The sequence below is a fragment of the Sarcophilus harrisii genome, chromosome 2, assembly GCF_902635505.1.
Source record: "Sarcophilus harrisii chromosome 2, mSarHar1.11, whole genome shotgun sequence".
NCBI lineage: Eukaryota > Metazoa > Chordata > Mammalia > Dasyuromorphia > Dasyuridae > Sarcophilus > Sarcophilus harrisii.
Genome location: NC_045427.1, coordinates 546903611 through 546924513, shown reverse-complemented (window position 1 = coordinate 546924513; position 20903 = coordinate 546903611). Strand labels below are relative to the sequence as shown.

At 40.4% G+C, this 20903-nt stretch overlaps 1 long non-coding RNA gene across 2 annotated transcripts in view; it reads right to left on the bottom strand.

The window, feature by feature from the left end:
- LOC116421863 overlaps positions 1-5079 on the bottom strand; it is a 54747-nt gene extending 49668 nt beyond the window's left edge. Inside the window, exon 1 of one of the 2 annotated variants that reach the window (XR_004232442.1) lies at positions 4645-5079. This is a non-coding gene — a long non-coding RNA (uncharacterized LOC116421863). The remainder of the gene's footprint in view (positions 1-4644) is intronic. The other variant, XR_004232443.1, reaches the window with a different exon arrangement.
- Positions 5080-20903: the final 15824 nt, after the last annotated feature.

Here is a 20903-nt window from a genome sequence, read left to right as displayed (position 1 = left end):
TTTTGAAGGGAGCCTCCCCCAGTCCTTTATCCCTTCTCTTTTTCTTAGCTCTATAGGTCAGAAGATTCAATAGGTTCCAGTCTTCCTATCAGAATGAGGGTTGTGTGGTAAAGAGAACTCCCTTTCAACCCCCCACTATTATTTCTTCCCCACTCATATTTCTCGATAGAAATACACAGCTACCTGCACACACATACACACAGAGACACACAAAAACACACACAAATTAATAAACACTGATTATTCTTTAAATCTGAAACTCTAACGAAAATGCCCTCACCCTAGATGCAGGGCCTTTTCTATGCCTATTTGCTGTGCCCAATCTTCCAGGTTGGACGGCCTTGGCCCTCCATCAGAGTCTCAGCTCTGGCTGTACTGAGAAGCCAGAAACCCTGAGCATTTTCAGCTATATTCTTCCCCTCCCCCTCCTATTAGAGCTTCACCCAACTATCCTCATCCTTCTGCTCTCTGGGAGGTGGGAGAAGTAGGTAAGGAGGACTAGAACCGAAACACAACTAATTGACCTAAAGTTCTTATGTGCAGATATGTATGTAAAATAAAATATACCCAGAAAATATTTTCCAACAATCTTGTGTTTTAAATGAGAAAAATATTTTATGGATTTTTAAAGGAGTGGTGGTTTTACTTGTATGCAAATGTATAATTATCACCTGAAATGTCTCTCATGATAACATCTATCCTGGTATGGTTAAGTATTGTAGGAATGGATATGTATGTGGGTAGTTTGTGAAGGAAGAGAAAATGAACTCAGAAGCTGGGGTTGGAGATTGGGACCTGGGATATGGGCTCCTTACTATCTTAACATCTGAAAGATTTACCGTTTATTCTCTCTTGTTCAATCCAAGTCATATAACTTCCACTCCCTTTCTCCAAGGGATCCAGTCAAATGCCTTAACCCTCCAGTTTCCCTCTACCATATGACCCCTGACCTTGGCCTTGTAGATTTCCAAGGGTCAGTGGGTTAGGGCCAGGGCAGAGACCTCTGGCTTCCTCCAGTCCCTTTCTCCCTTTCCCTGGGCTACCCACCAAGCAGAGCTACTGATGACCCTCAAAAACAGAGGGGTGAAGGAGAATATGACCCGGACGCCTCCCCCAGAATAAGCTAAGCTCCAGGAAACAAGTTAAACCCCATACTCCCAAAGCTTCACCACCCCCACCTCCCGCTCAGTTGCCCAATCTGCCCCAGTCCCCCTCCCCCTCACAGCTCCTCAGGGCGTCGCAATCCCCCATCCTCTCCCCACAAAGCTCAGCTTAGACGCACCAGACAGTAGCACTTACGGACGGGGGAAGGGGTGGGGGTTCTCGGAGACCGAGCTCAGGGGCCCGGGGAGGCAGCGGCGGGGGCTGGGCAGCGAACTGGGAATGGTACGGAAGGTCTCTTCAGTCCCCGTGGTAATGGGGAGCGCAGATTCCTGCCCCTTGCTGCCGCCCTTTCGGCAGTCCTTGCCTCTCCTCGGCCCAAGGAAGAGGAGGGGGGCGGCGGCCAGCTCTGGGGGCTCCTTGCCTCTCGCAGCTTCTCCTGTCTCTGGAGCTGCTCCCAGCGCCGCCTCTTCGGGCAGGCTCGGCCCGCAGTGACGTCAGCTCCTCCTCCCCCTCCCCTCCCCTCTCTCCCCCCTCACTCCAACCATTGCAGAGGGGAGAGGGGGGGAGAGCTGGAGAAAGGGCAAGAGCAGAGAGGAGGCTTGGAGAGAGGGGGCTTCAGGAGCCCCGGCCCTCCGGCCCTTTGCCCTTTAATCCGGGTTCTCAGCATAGCTTGTGCCATATCGGCGCCATTCCCAAACCAGCAGTGCCTGACGATAGTCACTCCAACTATAGGCTCCCCCATTCTTAAGACCCGCCACCCACTCCTCGAGAGCTGCTCTTCTCACTTAAAACCCCCTACACCACTGGGGGCAATGGAGGGGGAGTGGCGGTGAAGAAGCACAGGGTGACCCAGGATGGAGGCCTTGTTCACAGCTTTGGGGTATGAGGAAGAAATGGGTTTAGCATGAGAATGGGGAGGTTGAAATTTCCCCAGGCGTCTCAACGCGGAGCTAAAGTGCCTTCCATATAGATCTAGCCGTAGCCTAGCGATCTTTTGCTTGAATGCAGGGGAAGTAGCGGATGCAGGGAAAGGGGGAGGATGGGTACCCCTAATATGAGTTCAGCGAAGCTTCATCGACTGAGTAACCTTGTCTTATAGTTGCTGAGGACTTCGTGGATACATTCCTCCCTTCCTCCTTTAAGGCAGATCTCAACTTTTTGCCATTATTACTAACCCTTGCTCCCTTTCTAGAGAACCTGGGGAAACTAAGTGCCCCGCCAGTTCTTTCCACCTGCCAAGCTGCTGTCCAAATGCTGAACTAGGACTCCGCTGAACCCCTCACAAACCTTTTTGCCCTCGTGTCTGGAATCAGTCCCGACCCTAATCACAGAGCGAATTCCTTTCTGTGATCCTATTATTTGATTATCCGGTGAGGTTTCCCTCATATATAGTAGAAGAGGAGATGGGAATAGAGCTACGGAATCCGAACCTCCTGGAAACGTGGATCATCTTTCATTATTTTTGTAAAGGGGTACTGGGTAGTGGATGAGGGGTAGTGGAGAGGGAGGAGCTAGTCTCTTTTGGAATGAGAGGGAACTGTGGGTTAAAGCATCTGAAAGACCGCTCTCCCTTTCTCCCTCTCTCTCCCCCTCCACACCCCTTGTCTCTGTCTCTGTACACTATATCTAGGTCTGTGGGTATATGTCTCTGTCTCTCTCAACGGCAACAGCAGGGGAGGTCCCGCCAGCTGAACTTGTCAGCGGGGTCTTACCATCCATCAAAACCCAGACAGACAGGCCAAGTTCATGAGCAATAGGGTTAACCCTTTCCAGCCCGCCTCCCCCAGTAGGAGCTGGCAGCTGCCTAATTAGAGGGACCTTGTTTCCCATTTTAATTCTTAAGGCAGTGTCTCAATTTCAGTCCAGATACAAGTCAAAGTCTTTCCCCCCAATCTCCTTTTCTTCTTTTTCTTCCGATTCTTTTCCAGTATTCTCACCTTGCGCTTCCCATTTTAGATATTTTTAGGGAAGGTTTTCTTTTTCTTTTTTTCTTTCTTTTAACTCCCTCTTCTCATTCTCCATATCATAATTAATCTTTGTTTGTCTTTTTTCCCCTAGAAGAACCTTTGCCTCCCCACATCTAGGCTATTTTCTCTACAATTTAAATTTTTCTCTTTTCAAGAATTTTGCTGTCTTCTTTAAAGAAAATTTCACATAAAAACATATGTTGCACATTACCAACCCTCACTACATGGTGTTGAAGACATAGTGTAAGGTAAGAGAGAAATGAATAGCTAAAAGCATTTCTAGAAATGGAGGAAAATATGATAATCATCTCACTATGGAGATAGAATTTTTTAAAAAGAGGGAAAATATCTGTATATGTTACTTGACCTTTGAGAATTCCCCCTGTTTGGTAAATAAAGTTCCCAGTTTTCTCAGGTCCTGTACAAATCTTTATCTTTCTATTCCTGGATCCATCCAACATTAAAGTCCTCTTTATCTTCTTCTTCTTCTTCTTCTTCTTTTTTTTTTTTTTTTTTGTCTGTAACCCAATACTATCTCATTATCTCTACTCACTTCGCTCTGGAAGTGTGATCGTGTGTTTCCCTGGTCCCAAACCAAGAAGACTCCTTCACTGCTGGGAATCCAGAAGCCCTCTCCCTGTGAAGTTTATTTTCATTAGATTCCCAAGAGCTCAACTTGTGTGTAACCCGGGCCACCTTTTCATTACCGAAATCCCTACATTTCCTATTGAATTATATTTGCTCCATTGCCACTGAAGCAAAGACGACCGATCAACTTTTCCCCTGTGCATGTTCTCTAAACCTCCCCCTTCCCAAAGTTCGTTCTCCCCCCTTCTTTTTAATTCAGGCACCCAGGCTGTGGACGTGTCCTGCAGTTTAACTACTTCCAAATTCTTTGTTCGGGTCACACTGGGACTCCATTGTGCCCCTATTGAGAGAGCTTTATTGCTAAGCGAAGCTTGAATCAATTTAGGGACATACCGCTCCAAGTCCCCGGGTCTGAGCACCATTGATTCGCCTCTAGCCGAGGGCTCTTAGGGATGGAGTGTGGAGAGAGAAGAACAGTGAAAAAAATCTTTTTCACTATTCTTCCATCGGCCCCAAACTGAGAAAGCTTCGGATTTATTTGGGTTGTGATGACCACACAGTACTGTTATTAATATTGTTTGTCTTTCTCTTGACTATAATGATAGTATTTACCACAATCATCACCACCACACCACCACCACCACCATTTCTGCTCTGAATTTCGCTCCACTCACCTTCCCTGCTTCCCTTACGCTGAGGCCTCTTGCGCTTCACCCGATGCAGGTGCAGACCCAAACCAGCTCACAGTTCCCTCAAACCTGTAGTGACTATAGCTAGGAAGGCTTTAAGGTTGTTGGCCTCCATAGTACCCTCATCTCCTCTAGAGAGTCGGGGTTGAGACTTTCTTCTCCGACCCGCTCCCCCACAGCTCCCGCTTCTGCTTTTCATCCATTCAATCCATCCCCATTCTTACAGTTCCACTGTCTTTCCTACAGTCTCTCGACAATCTCCGTTGTTTCCAAATGGAACTCGGGGACTCACTCACCTCTGAAAGTTGACCTGAGAGGAGCCAAGCAGGACTGTTCTTTTTTTCCCCGGCCAGTCTTAGGGTGGGATTTGAAGTACTCTGTCCCTGGGTCTCCAGAGCACTCTCTCTTCGGTGGGCGCGGGAGTTTGTGGCGAGGCAGAGCTGCGTCCCGATTAGAAAAAGGCGGCGTCCCCCCGAGGGCAGGGGCGGGGGAAGGGGGAGCAAGCGCCGAAGTGTCACTTCAGGGGTAGAAGCCTATGAACGTGGGGCTGGGGCCCGAGCTGGCCACGTAGCGCCCTACGTCACCTATAAAAAGGGCTGGGGCCTCTCTCCTGGGGGCTGCTCCCGCAGAGTGGAGAAAATATCTGAGGTTGGGGGTGAATTGGGGACCTTCCTTTAGCCTCTTTTCCAGAGGAATTTCTGAGCTGGAGTGTTGAGTGCAATTCAGGTGGAGATTTTGGGTTTGCGGGGGTTCTTCTTGGGTAACTCCTTGTTAAATACGGTAAAGATAGGAACTCTGGTGGCCCCAGCTCCTCAGATCTAGTTTGTTGCTTCTAGTGCCGCAGCTTCGGCCTCTTCCAAACTAAGGGAAGGTCCAAAAGCAGTGAATGAATCTTGTGAATGGTGGCAAGTTTGGAAAATCTACCCAACATAGTAACAGTAGAGCCTTGAATCTCTTCGATTTAAGCTCCCTCCGCTGCCACAGGGCTGAGGGTTCCGGTTCCTCTGGGAAGCCAGTTTTTCTAGCTCCAGTTTCCTAGGCCCCAATCGAACACCCACTCTTCTCCCGGTCGTTTTCTTATTCAACCTATTGGAAAACCTATTCAAGGTTTTTAGGCCAAGGGCAGCTCCTTCCATGGAAAGAGGTATCACCATTTCTTTTTGCAGAATATAGGCCCAGTCTCGACCCCATCACCCCTTCCAGCTATTGTAATTATTCGTTATAGTAAGAATACATCATTAATGATGCTAATAATGTTAATGATGACTATGCTTCCCAATGCCAGGGCCGGCGATGCCCGTTCAGTGTACGGAAGGCAGATAGCAAATCTCCCAGACTTCTCTAGTTCCGCTGGCCTCTTTCCTGCCCAATCTACGTTCTTTTATCCTTCCCCACCCCCTCTTAACCCCCAGCTGCTGTGGCAAATCGACCAAAGCGTAGACTGTTCTCTCTGGCCGCTGACATTCTCTTTTCCTTCGAGTTTTCTGCCTATAGCTGATATGGGACCGTTTTCCGCTTGCGCGCGCCAGTACCCAGAGCTTAGAGTCTCCTTTGTTCCTGTAGGAGGGCATGGCCAGCTACCCGGCTGCTGCCAACTTCTTCCTTGCCCTGGAGATATTTCCGCGTGCTCTTCCTAAGCTAGTCCTGAGCTGTGCTCTCCGTCCGAACCCTAGTCTTCTCCCAAGTCCATTCCTACCCGCTGGAACCGAGTGGTTCCTCTGCGGTTGCTGAACTTCGGCGCCCTACACCTTGCCGGCTCTGAGTGGGTACTTCAACCGCTCGTGGTATTACATTCCAGAACCCGCAACTCCAGATCTTTGCCCTCGCTTCATACCAGCTCCTCCCCTCCTTCCAGTTCTATCCCAAAGAAAAATCTAGGAGCCAACTTGGGGGTGTTATCGTTTTCTCTTGACTCCCTGCCCCCCTTAAACCGTTCAAGCAGCCATACGCTAAAATAAACTCGGGATTAATAAATGGTGCTTGGTGGCGCGGTGCTGGACTCTTTGAGCTAGTTTCCACGGTCCTTGCCACCACTGGGTCCTTGAGAAGGGTCTTGCAGGAAAGAGTCAGAAAATAGCCTTCCATTAGTGGAATTTACTGTTGTTTCCATCAAGCCATTTTGGCTTCTAATCCCGGGCCGATTGCTTTCCTCCCGACACGGGAACCCGGGCAATCTCGGGTGAACCGCATCCTCTCCCCCTCCCAGAAAAATTAGACCAAATATGACCGCCCTAACAACAACGACATTTTGCCTCCAGCTATGATTCGATCAGCAAGGGAAAGAGAGGACTTGGAGTGTGAGCTTTTCCTTCCTCCCCTCCTTCGTCTGAATCATCCTCTCCTAGTCCCCGCACCATACAACTTTCACCTGCCCGTGTCCAGGAAAGGACAACGGACACCCATCCCTGACCCTTTGAGGGGAAAAGCCGACAGGATCAGAGAGCTGTGAAAGGAAATGCTTCGGACCCTCTGGCTGCTGGGGCGTGCCTTCTTCCCCTGGCTGCGGCAAGATCAGGGCTGTAGGAGTCGAGTAAGATCCCCCTCGTCTAGTCTTTGAAGGCCAACAAGTTCTGGGAGCTAATGTCCCTTTTTTCATGAAACGGATCTAGAATTTCCGGTTACCTTGTTAATTTTTTTTTTCTCCACCTAGAGCAGTCCCTCGGGACCAACTGGCCCGGGGCCTAGGCTACTTTGGAAGGTCAGACTGGTTTCGTCTTTCCAAAGTCAGCTTCTTTCTCATTCCCCGCTGCCCCCTCTCCGACCTCATTGCAATCAAAGAAGACCAAGAATAGATTCCTCCCCCCCTTCTTTCTTGTGTCACAAAGATTTAGTAAGACTATCGAAGGCTGGGAAATAATGTGTTTCAAAAGAAAAAGTAAATACTACCTATCAAACAAAATTACCAAAATGGAAATCAGTTTGCCACCCGCGAAAACCGGTACGCTAGGACCCCAGATCTTTGTGTTGCCTCCAGTCCAGTGGGATCACGGAAAAAAGAAAAGTCTCAGCTAAAACAGAAAACTACAGAAAGACAGATCCATTTTTTACTATTATTCTTACTGTCCCTTCCCTCTTAGCTTCCTAAATCCAATCCAGCTTCCAGAAGGAAAAACAAAAATCAGATTTTTCAATTTAGCTGTATCGGGGATTAATTCCTGGGCTGGTGTCAGGATATAGGGAAGCTTAGGTATCCCTGGCTCTGAGGACATGGTTGAGTTGAATCGGGGAAGGAAGACATGGGGAAGAAATTTCAGATAAGTCCCTTGGTACTTTGTGCTCTGGATTTGAGTTGCTTTCAATTATATTTTTCTGTAAGAAAGAAGGGTAAACGCTGAAATTTAAGTGGAAGAAGACCCAATCCTAGAATTTAGGAAAGATTAGAGTAGGGTAAAAGAATAATTTGTTATTTTCTTAAGATATTTCCAAGACAATAATAGTCACAACACAAAAGCATGTTTTTAAAGTCTTTTCCTTCTATCCTGTCTTTTTCTTTCTCTAAATCACTCTATCTCTCTGTGTTTCTATCTCTATTTCTTTTTTCTTTCTTTTGCTCTTGCTAACTGCAGATTCACCACCCGACTACATTTTTCTTTTCTTTCTTTCCTTTTTTCCCCCCTTTGAGATCAGGCTGGCAAACAGCAACCTCTAGTGGACAGCCCAGGAGAGATCTGGTAGCGCATAGTGGTGGAAGAAGCGGGAGAAAAACAGAAATGGCATCAATTCCACAGTATCTTCTCTAGGATTGGGGAAAGAGAGGGAGATCTGGTAAGGGCCGTATGATTGTGAACTCATCTTCTAAGTAAATTCAAGCTTAGAGGTTCCTGCTTTTGCCAGCTGAATTATTTATTTATTGTCATTGTCGTTGGTTATTGGCTTTTTAATTTTTTTGGCCTGGCTAGAAAAGGTTATGTCTGAAGAATCAAGATATAGGGCTCCCTATTTCTAGGACTTACACAACATCATGGTCTTCATATTTTCTCTATCTTTATAAGCTCCGATGTTAATAAATAGAACTTAAGGCCAAGATCCTGGAATTAAAGAGTATTTGGAGACAATGGCTTTAAAAACAAAGAATTTTTTTTGGCAGGGGGGAGGGGGAGATCTAGCCTAGGCTCACATGGTCAGGTCTACTCCCTGCAACTGCATTTTCATCTTTTAGTCAGAGATTTCATTCTTAAAGGAGCAAGAGCTGCTGTTTGGAGAGTCCTTCATTTCTTCTTCCTGAGAAGGCCTTTGGGGCCTTACTTCCCTGGTGTAGTGCAGCTCACTTCCCAAAGAGGAGTATGGGAACTGTGTTTAGTCAGTCCACTTATTCCAAGGCCTCTCTGCCCCAGCAGATGACTATTTGAGTTGAATTTCTTGACTTTTGATCAGGAGAAACCTCTGAGTCCCCCTTTTCAGGCACAGAGACATCAGTGCCCATCAGCAAGTGACTTCCTTTACTCCTCGGACTGAATCTACTGCTGGAAATTTAGGGGAAATACTGAGGGGAGATGTTAGGAATAGCTAACTATTCCTTTGAACCAAATCAAAGCCAATCTTGGCCTCCTCCCCCCCCCCCCCCCACTTCCCACTCCTCCCTGACAAATGATTAAAGCACAGTTTTAACTCAGGCAAGACAATTAGAGATTGGGGGCGGGGTGGGGGGGGGAATGGGAGCTGAAAGGGCAGAAAGTGTTTTAGGAAGCTAAGTAATTAGGAGCATCAGGAAGAAATGATTCACAGAGTGGTGATGAGTGTCCTATTTACTGGGGACAAGATCAGAAATTTGAGCTTCCAAATCTTGTTATTTTTGGACTTTCTAGTCCTGGACACATCAGACTCTTGGAAAACAAGCCAGCAAGCACCTTTTCTTGCAAACGAGCCTTCAAGTCCTGCCTTGGTAGGTGGAGCTTGGAAAACTTCCCTGCCTTGGTAGGTGGAGGAAATAGGTGGGGTTTGGTTGAAGGTTAAGCCTGGAAGAACCCTGGGCGACTCAAGAGTTAACCACCAAACACTCTACAATAGGACGCGATTCCTAGGTGTTGGACTGAAGGAAGGGCTGGAGAAATTACTAGCCAGCAACATATAACTTCTTAAGTATAAAAGGAGCAGAGAGGTTGCTAGCAGAAGGGGATGGAGTGAGGCGGGGAGTCTGGTTTTCAAATAAGACTGGAGAATCACAACAAATAGATTGAGATCCAGTTAGAAGAGGAAGCTTCAACACCAAGGTTTCCTTTATGCTTCTTGAATGATCCTTTGATTTCAATCACCTTTTTTCTATACCACTTCCATTACCCTCTCCCACCAACTAACTAAAGTCTCTTCAGTTCGACCTTCCTCTCTAAGTTTAAATGCTATTTCTAGCTCCATCTTGTCTGTCTTCCTAGAACAGCAAGCAAAGTAGATTGACCTAAGAGAATTGTTGGTCATTGGCCATTTAAGACAACTAAGTGGTGTGGTAGAGTGCCCAGCCTGGAATCAAGAAGATATAAGTTTAAATATGTTTTCAGTTGGTAGCTTTGTGACCCAGGACAAGTCATTTAACTCCATCTGCCTCAATTTCTTCATTTGTAAAATAGGGAAACTAACAGTACCAATAATGTTATATAAATGTTAGCTATTATTATTATTACCTGACCTCTGAAATAGCTTCATCTGTGCAGGAATGGTTTGGCATCATGAGAATATTTTCAGTTGAATTTTCCACTCAGGCCCCATGGAACAAATGGAGAGAGAGGTCCTTCATCCCAAAACAGTATCTTAATTGGAGGAGCAGGAATGAGGGAGCAAGTATTAGATTCAAAGAATGGTAGACCTGGAGGGGATTTTGTAGATTGCATAAGACTCTCTTATTTTAGAAGTGAATGAGGTTAAAGAGATTAAATGATTTGCCACAAATCAGAGTTAATTAGTGGCACAGCTAAGACAAGAAACTCAGTTCTGGTCAGTGACTGTTCCACTAACACCTCAACACAACCCAAAGACTTTATAATAGGTTCTTGGGAATTTCAAAAAATGAAAGACTTTGGGAATCCAGTTTATTAAATGAATGAAAAAAGTTACTTAAAAGTTTCCCTACTGTTTACAGAATATTCATAATACTTGGGTTCCAATAATAGTTAGAAGCCCCATAAAACATGCTGCCTTATAAGTAAATGTGATCTCTTATTTATGCTTTCACTATTTCTGAATAGAAGCAAATATAGATGTGATTCTGAAATGAAACATAACTCAGGAAACTATCAGGAGAATTTCTTGAGAAGCATTTCCTGAAAAAAAAAAAAAAATGAAGAAGACTAAGATTTCCAAACAAATGAGCTCAGCTCCAGAAAGAAATTAGGCTGGGCAGAAATGGAGGACTAGGGCAAAATAAAATACTCTTCACAAAGGAATATTAAAGTCCACTATCCACTAAACTCTGTCACTCCAATCCCATATAGAAGGATAGAGTCAGGCTAAACTATTTGTGCATTTTAGGCAAGGTTTGAAAAATTACAATCCCTAAGGATTATTGTTGAAGAGAATTTGCAAACCTTCATGATATCTAGCATTTCTATGGCACTTTAAAGGTGACAAAACTTTACATACATTAACATATTTGATTTTCACATCTATACTGTTAGGTATTACCGGTATTATCCACATTTTGCAGATAAGGAAACTGAGACTTCAGTGGCTTCACATCACCTCTAGGATCAAATATAAAATCCTCTGTTTGGCCTTCCAAGCCCATAATAACCTGCCCTATTTACCTTCCTAGTCTTTTTTCTATCTTCACACCCTCAAGTACTCTTCAATGCAATGACATTGTTTGTTCCCTTGGCTCTTTCTGGAACAAAACACTCTCCTGCTAACTGTAAGCATTTTTACTAGCTTTATCTTATGCCTAGAATGTTCTCCCTCTTCATCTCTGCCTCCATCAAACCTTTATGTTTTCCTTCATTTTCTTCAAATCTCAATTTCTTAATTTTGATTCTTTTTCTCTATTGAATATTTCCACTTTATTTTACATATAACTTGTTTATATGAACCTGTTTATATGTTGTCTCCTTATTAGACAGTGAAGTCTCTGAGAGCAGGGCTATCTTTTACCTTTTTTTGTATTCTTAGTGTTTAGTACATAGCCTGGCATTTGATAAATGTTAATTGAATAACTGACTGACATTTCTTCATTGTTTTCCCCCTCAGAAGTAAAGTTAGTCACAATCACATATTTTTCAATTATTCAAATTATTATTTTGTTTAATAGTAATAGTAATTGTTCAGTTTTTCTTTCAGGTTCTGCAACTTTCATTCTATATTAGTTTACACAAATCTTCCCATATTTTCCTGAATTTTTGCATTTACCATTTGTTAGAGTAAAATTACATTCCATTACATTCAGAAATTATTGTTTGTTAATTATTCCCAATAGAAGAGTGTTTTTTTGATTTGCAGTTCTGTGTTATCACAAAAAAAAAATGCTGCTATGAATATTTTAGTGTGTGAGAACTTTATGTTTCTGATCTTCTTGTAGTATATGCAAGACACTAAGATCTTTGGGTCAAAGGCTACGAATAGTTTTTTTGTCTGGTTGCAAAATGTTTTTTGGCATTGTTGGACCAATTTACAATATCATCAACAAAGTATTGGTGCACTTGTGTTCCTGTAGCCACTTCAATGATGACCATTTCCATATTTTGTCATTGCCAATTTTGCTGACTTTGAATTGAAACTTTGAAGTCATCTGTCTGCCTATGTACTCTTTGAGCATTTATCAGTTGGGGAATGGCGCTTATTCTTACAAATTTGAATAATTTCTTGGTGCATTTTAGAAATGTAACTTATTAGAGAAATTTGCTACATATCTTCTCCCCCTGCTTTGGTATCTAATTTCTTTCTAGTTTTTTGTGCAAAAACTTTGATTTTATGTAATCAAAATTGTTCATTTTATTTTCTTTTGTTCTCTCTGGCTCTTGTTTGGTCATGAATTATTCCACTATCTGTAGAATGAAAAGGAAACTATTTCTTTGTCTTTCTAATTTGTCACCTTTTATATATCTTTCAATTTTTAAACAATTGCAGGTAATTTTGATGATTACTGTTTTAGAATATAATTTGAAGTCTCTAAGATCTCTTTATTCTGCATTCCTATTTTTTCATTATTCCCCTTGAGAATCTGGATTTTTATTCCATAAATCATTTTTGCTATTTTTTTATTGTGTAAAGTGATTTTTTGATGGTTTGATCAACATAACACTAAATCTGTAAATCTCTTATTATATTGGAGCAGCCCCACAATAAGAAATTACTTTCTAAATACTTAGGCCTTTCTTTATTTAAAAAGGATTTTTAAAGCTATATTTTTATGGAATTTCTTAATTATTTTCTCCTGTTACATTAAAATGCTGATAATTTTTGTGAATTTGTTTTGTATACTTTTACTTTATTGAAGCTATGCATTGTTCATTTGCAGATTCTTTGGGGTTTTCTAAGTAAATCATCATATAGTCGGTAAAGGGGGATTATTTACTATTGTTTATATCTTCCTTTCTATTTTATTTCTTTCTATAATCTTATTACAATTACTAGAATTTCTAAGACTATGTCAGATAGCAACATGGGGGAAGGGTAAGCTTATTTTATTCTTTTGTTCAATAGGAAAGATTCTAGTGTTTCCTCATTGTAAATAATATAGTTTTGCTTTGAATATGTTTTTATCATATTAAAATTTGTCCTTCTGTGTTAATGCTTTGTAATGTTTTTAGCATACATGAGTTTTGGATTTTACTTAAGCATTTTCTGTATCTTTTGATATATAATCATGTGATTTGGGGTTTTGAAATTTTTAATATGATTAATTAATGTGATTAATTATTGTTTTCATAATATGGAACCAGCTTTGCTTCTCTCCTTTTTGGGACTTTACAGTCAGTCATTCTTTCTCTGCTTCAAGTTAGCTCTTAAGACTTCAGAAATATTAAAAATAGATCTTCTTCACTTCAAGATTAGCTGTTTTTGTCATAAATAGTAGTTGAAAGGTGTAAAGAGAAGGTTACAAGACAGAGGCAAATGAACAATGTCTGCATATGTGGGGGTCAAGAATTGGAATTGTCTGTAGCAGCCACTGTTTCTAAGCAGGCAAAACTTTTCTCCTTTCTCAAACTTTCAAGTGCCTTTCTTTTGCTTGTTTCACCAATTAATGGGCTAGATGAGAGTTATTTCTATTCATCTTCCACTTATCACTGACTTTTCCTACTGTATTGTCTGGTTTTTATTCAGTCACTAACTACTTCCTTTGGAAGAAAAAAAAAAAAAAAAAAACAGTCTCCAAAAGATTCCTGTGAACCCTAGGTGAAATATAAAAATTGTGCTCCCTACAAGTTACTCTTCCCAGTAAGAATTTTTAGTAGCCTATAAAACCTGACTTGTTGAAGAGTCATTTTTTCCATTATGTCCAATTCTCTGTAACCCGTTCTAGGATAATTTGGCAAAGATACTAAAGTAGTTTGCCACTTCCTTCTCCAGTGAGGAAACTGAGACAAACAGGATTAAATGACTTGCCTAGGGTCACACAATATTGATGTCTGAGGCTGGATTAGAACTCAGAACCTTCTGACTTTAGAGTTAGTCTCTATTCACTACACCACTAACTGCTCCATAACCTTAACAAAAGGTAAATATTTATATGTCCTAAAAATGGAGTTTTCTGACATGAAAAATAAGTGAATTTATAATGGACTTGCCCCTTTTCTTTAAAGAGGTGTTTATGAGATTGTTGTCTAGGAGTACAGAATATTGCATATACTATCAGAAATGACTGACTATATTTCTTGATATATATGTATTATTTGATTTTGTAAACTCCCCCTCCCCTCTTTTTAAGATATGTAAAAGAATCCTTTGGGATATGTTCAGAAATTAAAATGATATAAAATGAAATACGTAATTAAATAAGGTAAAAGTGTACATTAAAAAAAAATTATACAATATCAAAGCATCTTGTGTTTCATGTCTTTATATGTCATGCAAAAAATTCTGCTATAAATATTTTGGAATCTTCCCCTCTGTCTTTGCTCTCCTTGTGTAAATTCTTCACAGTGGTATTAAATTTAGATTTTTTTCACATAATTATAACTTTCTCAGAATTATTGAATCAATAAATGGCCCTACTAACAGTGTAGTAGGAATAATAAGGATGCCTACAAAGGGCAGTATTCCTAATCCTTGGAAAATGCTTGATTTCTATTTAGAATATTTGAACTAAATACATTGAGCACAAGGCTACAAAGTGGGATTATTTATTGTTTGAAGCTATCGAAGTGTATTGTATAGAGAAATTATTATTAAAAAGGTAATTGCAGGACACTTGTGTGCAATTGAAAGAATATTGTATAAAGCTCTCTAGTGTTACCTCAGTCACTGAGCATTGCTAAATAAATTTTCTGAACAATCTGAATGGCTCTGATTCTGGCTTCTGGAGGCAAGATGGGAATCAAAAGGAATAAAAAATACTCACTCAAATTAAAATGAGTTTGGGAAAAGTCCTACTGTGGAGAAAGAAAAGTGAGACAAAAAATATTTGACTCAAAGGATGACTTCAGTGCTGACTGGAAGTAGCTATGAATCTGACTCACAAAAGAACTGAAATAACCCTATGGCTATGCAGTAACTTAAGAGCTGTTAAAACTCCCTTGTAAGAAACAGTCTACCTAGTAATTGCAATTCAGGGAAATAGCAACTAATAGCAGCAGCTTATCAAAAAGTTGCTTATAGCAACAAGGGAGAAAGCACTTTAGCAGATGAATTTATTACATTGTTTTATCCAGGAAAACAGGCAAGATTTTGTTAAGCACATCTCTTTGCAACAGAAGCCATTGATTGCTACACCCCACTGTCTAGTGAGAACTTGAATTAATAAATCACTCAGAACAAAGTGCAAACAAGATCTGGAGACTTCTTTTGTCTAAAGGTAGAGTGGTGGTAAGGAGCCTAATTGCTGTTCTGCTTGCAAAGTGGTTCCTTTTCAGTGGTTTGGCTGAACACTTTCTTCTCGCTGTATTTCAGCCACTCAGATCTCTTGGGTTCTGAACTAGCTTCTTAGTATATTGTCAGATTCCTCAAGTAAATAAGCAAGCTTTCAGTCACACCCTATTAAAGTGTCTGTGATATATTCAGAGGCGGTCAGTCCTTGTTCACATTGACTTCTGCATGATTGATTCAATGAAGATTAATCTCACTTTTAAAATGAATGTAATAAAGGCCCTCTTCCCCAATCTTACATTTTAAAAATTCATTTTGACTTGGTTTATTCCTCTGTCTTTAACACAAAGGCTATGCTGTATTTTTTTAAATAAGAAAAATTTGTGCATTTCCTATGAGACAAAATCCATTTTAGGTTGTCTTCAAATTTTATTTAGTGTTTTCTTCACTGAGAAGCCTGTAAATGAATACATCTCAGAATGGGACCTGGATTCTGAGTTTTAGATTGGGCAGTCTTTTGGATGATATGGGAGAAAAGATTTTTGTCCCTTTATGATGAAAATAATGGTATTTGGGAAAAATTAATGTCTTAATGGATTGAGGATTGGCAGGCTTGTATCCACAAAGTACAACCCAGATCCCCATCAATGCTTTAGTGAGAGCATGTTGTCTTCAACATCTGGTTCGGGTTGCCCCAAAATGCCAATGAGAGATTGATGATATGATAATATTCCTGTAATGTATGCAATTATAAAACTCCATCCATAGATATTTGGAGCCCTGAGAATATGAGAGAGTTGGAAGTTTAGAAAAAATTGAATTAGAATTTTTTAGATTTTTGTGACAATAGCAGCATCTGGTCATTTTAGGAGCGAGAAATCACTAGTCCTACTATAGCTACTGGCATGTATTGTCTTGGAGGCGAGGAGATTCCCCTCTCCTAGCAGAATTTAGAACATCTGCCTGCTTACCTGGTAATAGATACTAAAAGGATCAATAAAAAATATTCCATTCTTTGCAAATTGTCATTAGCTCATTTTTTGTTACTGAGGCTGTCTACATTTGCACTATAATTTGGTTGCCAGGACTACAGATAATGAAGAACACCCTGCAGCTAGCTGTGGTGACCTGCTGCTCATTGTGTGAGCATCTAACTCGGAGTCACAATTTTCAGCCAGTGGTTAAAGATAGAGTTGTCTTGTCCATATCTCCTTAGACAGATGAAGTATTATGAGTTGAGTTAATAATAATAATATATCATATTCATATTAATACTATCTAGCACTTATATAACACTAAGATTTACAAAGCACTTTATAAATGTTATCTCATTTGATTCTCACAACAACACTATAAGGTAGATGTTATCATTATCCCCATTTTGTAGATGAGAAAAGTGAGGCTGAGAAAAGTAAGTAGCTTGCCAAGGCTTACTCAGCTGGTGAAAATGTGAGTTAGAATTTAAATTCAGTTTTTATTCATTTCTAATATAGTGTACTATCTATTCTGCCAAGATGTTTCTATTTCAAATCAAGCCAACAAGCATTTATTAAGTGCTTAATAAATACCAGGCATTGTGCTAATTGTTGGGGACTTAAAAAAAGACAAAAACAATCTTTACAATCAAGGAATTCACAATCTAATGGGGAGATGACATTCCATCAACTATACAAAAACAACATATGTACAGGATAACCACAGAGAGAAAGCATTAGTATTAATGGGAAGTAAGAAAGGCTTCTTGCAGAAGGTGAAATTTTATTTAAGATTTGAAGGAAGCTAGGAAGCCAGCATGCAGAGACATAGAGGGAAAGCATTCCAAGCAGGGGAGAAACCAATGAAGATGCCTGTAGTCAGAACATGGAGAGTCTTATTCCACAAAGAGCAAGGAGACCAGTATCACTGGATCATAGAACAGATTTTTTTTTTTAACAGGGTACTCAATGATTTATGATGTAAAGTGTTTTTTTTTTAATGTGTCACAAAACTCATGACAACCTTGCGAGTATTATTGACTCCATTTATAGACGAAGAAACTGAAACTCAGATCAACTACATAATTTGCCTAGTCAATGAGATAGAAAATATCACAGAAATAGAAAATATTAGATATTTATATGTAGACCATCCAGTTCCATATTCAGTGTTCCTTCTTCTATACTACAGCATATTTGTGAAGAAGTCAGAAATATTTCCCACCACTGAAACTAGTCTGCTCCTGGAGGTTATTTCCCTTCCTCTTTCCCATAGCTGCCAAGCAAAACTTTACTTTTGAAGAAATGTGCTTGTTTGTTGTGAGTCTGGATTGAATACTGCTGATCCTTTTCTCCACTTAATTCACCTGAATCAAGGTTAGGGTTTCACACACACACACACACACACACACATCACACACACTCCCATACTCCCACACTCCTTTACTGATATATTAAAGCAAAAGGAAGCAAAATAAATATCACAAGTTTACAATTTCCAAATTACAAAGACATACTGATATTTTTCAATTTAATTGTCTCTAGAGTTATGTTCTTTTTCTAATCTGCCTTTCCTTAAAGCCCAGCACTGTCTCAGTGTGGATAAGGAGGATTCTCTCTCTAAGGTAAAGCTCAGTTCTGCAGCTTTTTAAATGGTATCATAATGTAATCTAGGCCTACTTTTTGTGAGTCTAAATGACTGTATTATTGATACTATCTTTAAGGTCCTTTTAGGGGCTGTTTCCTTTTTGAAAATGGATGTCCCTGAACTATGCCTAAAGCATCTGTATCCCAAGGAAATTATAAAGGAGAAAAAAAACCCCACATCTGCAAAAATATTTGTAGCAGCTCTTTTCTGTGGTAGCAATGAATTGGAAAATGAGTAAATGCTCATCAATTGGGGAATGACTGAATAAGTTGTATTATATGAAAGGAATAATATTGTTCTATAAAAAATGAGGAAAAAGCTGATTTTAGAAAAACCTGGAAAGATTTATATGAACTGATGCAGAATAAAACAAGCAGAACCAGGAATATATTGTATACAATAACAGCAAGAATGTGTGATGATCAATTATGAAAGACATGGTTCTTCTCAGTGGTTCAATAATCCAAAGCAATCCCAATAGACTTTGGACAGAAAATGCTATCTGCATCCAGAAAAAGAGCTATGGAGAGTGAATGTAAATCAGTATATGCTATGTTCACGTCTTTTTTCTGTTTGTTTTTTTCCTTTCTCAGGGTTTTTCCCTTTTGTTCTGATTTTTATCTCCCAATATGATTCATAAAGCAATTTGTATTAAAAATTAATTAAGAAAAGAAAAAAAATGGGATTCCTCTATTACCTCCTATCAAGTGACAGCTATAGGGAGCTTCTGGCAGAACTTTGTGCTGATGAGACTGATGGATCCAATTAAGATTTGAGATCTGGCTTTGGTCTAGTTGTTAATACTTCACCTATTTCATTATGCTATTAACTGATAACTCATTTTTGAGTTGCTTTTCAATCTTTCTCCACAAGGGAAACAAATTCTTGAATGGAATTGTTACACTTATGCAATACTTTATGTAGTGGTTAACCTGAAATCCCATATTCTGAATTTATCCAGACTTAGTTCAACCTGGATGTCTTCTTCACTCCCAGTCACATTGTTGACTAATTTTTCCACCACTCAGTTTCCTCTGGCAACTTCAAATTATATCTCTTGTATAGATCTATCCTGATGTCAGTAAAATGATCTTGGCTCCCATGTAACCCAACATAGCAGCATATACATGAGGTACAGGGCAGCTTTTATTTCATCCCACAGATGTCATTCATAATGGACAATTGATGCAATTCTCCCCATTCCAGTAAATCCTAATTTCTTCACCAGGACATACAAGTCTCTCCTTAATTTTATAATACTAGTCTAAGGGATTGGACTCCTCCAAGAAAGTAAATGAACATGGAGTTGTTAGAAACAGCCAGATACTCTGACAGACAGGAAGTGCCATGCCAAACCATTCTCCTGAGATCCCAATGGAGATAGCTCAAGACTCAGAAGTCTAAGTCCTTTGGAATAGCAGTTCTGTCACTGCTCTGTTCCCCCTGAATACCAGCCCTGCATCCAGTTTGGCTCTTATAGTCATCATTGAGAACTATCATTCTTGTGAAGAGATCTGCTACTAATGCCTAACCAGCAGCTACTTTAAGGCAAGGAAGCCCAAGAGCCACAGAATACCAAGGCTCTTCCTTCCTCCCCTGGGCTGAACACTGACTAATTCTGCTTTCAGCTCAGCCCCCAAATCATCATCTCAGGAATCTGTCTCTGGAAATCTGATCTGCCAACTGTTTCCTACAGGTACTGGAGCCTTCACCTTCACAGCAGCCCCAGCTACTGAAGACCCAGAGAAGCTGGTAAAGTCAACTAGTTCAAAACTAGAAACAGATATGATTTTATCCATGGAAACAATATTAAAGAAGATACATTGCTGCTGCACCCTGAGGAGCATAAGACCTTTTGATAAGACACTTCTTATATGGGTTGCCTTGCCCATTAGAATGTAAGTGCCTTAAGAACAGGGACTTTCTGCTCTTTTACTCATATTTCCAGCACTTAGCTAAGATTCTCTTAGCTCTGCTATCATCCTCTTTTCTGAGCTTGGCTCTTTGAGAATCCTCAAAACTCCCTTTTATAGCCCAGTACAAAGTAGGTGGGCCCAGTCCATAATAGATCAACGAATGTTTAATAAATGCTTTTTAATTCATTTATTTAATGGGTCTCTCCTATATATATGAATAACTAATAGTAGTAGTAGTTTTTGCTCTTTCATATTGTGGCTCAATCTCTTGCTGTCCCAGACTCACATACTGGTTCCTTATTCTAAGAACCTTTAGAATTCCTTCAGAAGACCGGGATTTAGTAGATTCCATTACTCAGACACATATTCCACTTCCTAGAGGTTGGTAGGTGGCACAGTGGGTAGAGCAGTGGACCTGGAGTCATTAAAATTTCAGCTTTCATTGAGAGTGGGGATGTTTAGAAAACTCTGTTGTCTGGCTTATTGTGCCTACAAAACAATTTGTGCTTCTTAGATAAGGATGTTTCTCTCTTTCTTTTAAAAATGTTGATTTTTACAAGCATTTATTTTCTCTCTCCCACCGTCCCACTCTCAATGAAAATTTTACAGAATAAAAAACAAAATCCTCATAACAAACATCTGTAATTCAGAAAAACAGATCACCACATAGCTATGTGCAAAAATGTTTGTCTCATTCTGCCTTTTAAATATCCCCTTCCTTAACCCCTGCTCCCTGCCTGAAAGCCTCTGGAAACTATAGTATTTCACCCTTTTTCCACTTTTCTTTGAGAAGCTGAGAATTCTTTTGCTCTGCTCCTTTGCAGAATCTTCTCTCCCTTAAACATCTTTTCTCAGATGATAAATGCTTTTAATTGGTGTTTTGAACTGTTTCATTTCAGGTTCCTTTATGGACTTTGGGATGTGTGTCTTTAGTTCAAAGACTTCATATTCAGCCCCAGACACTTAGTAGCTGTGTCACTTACAACTTAAATTCTTTCTGATTTAGTAAAATAGTGATAAAACTAGCACCGACTTTGCAGCATTATTGTGATGATCAAATGAAATACGTATAA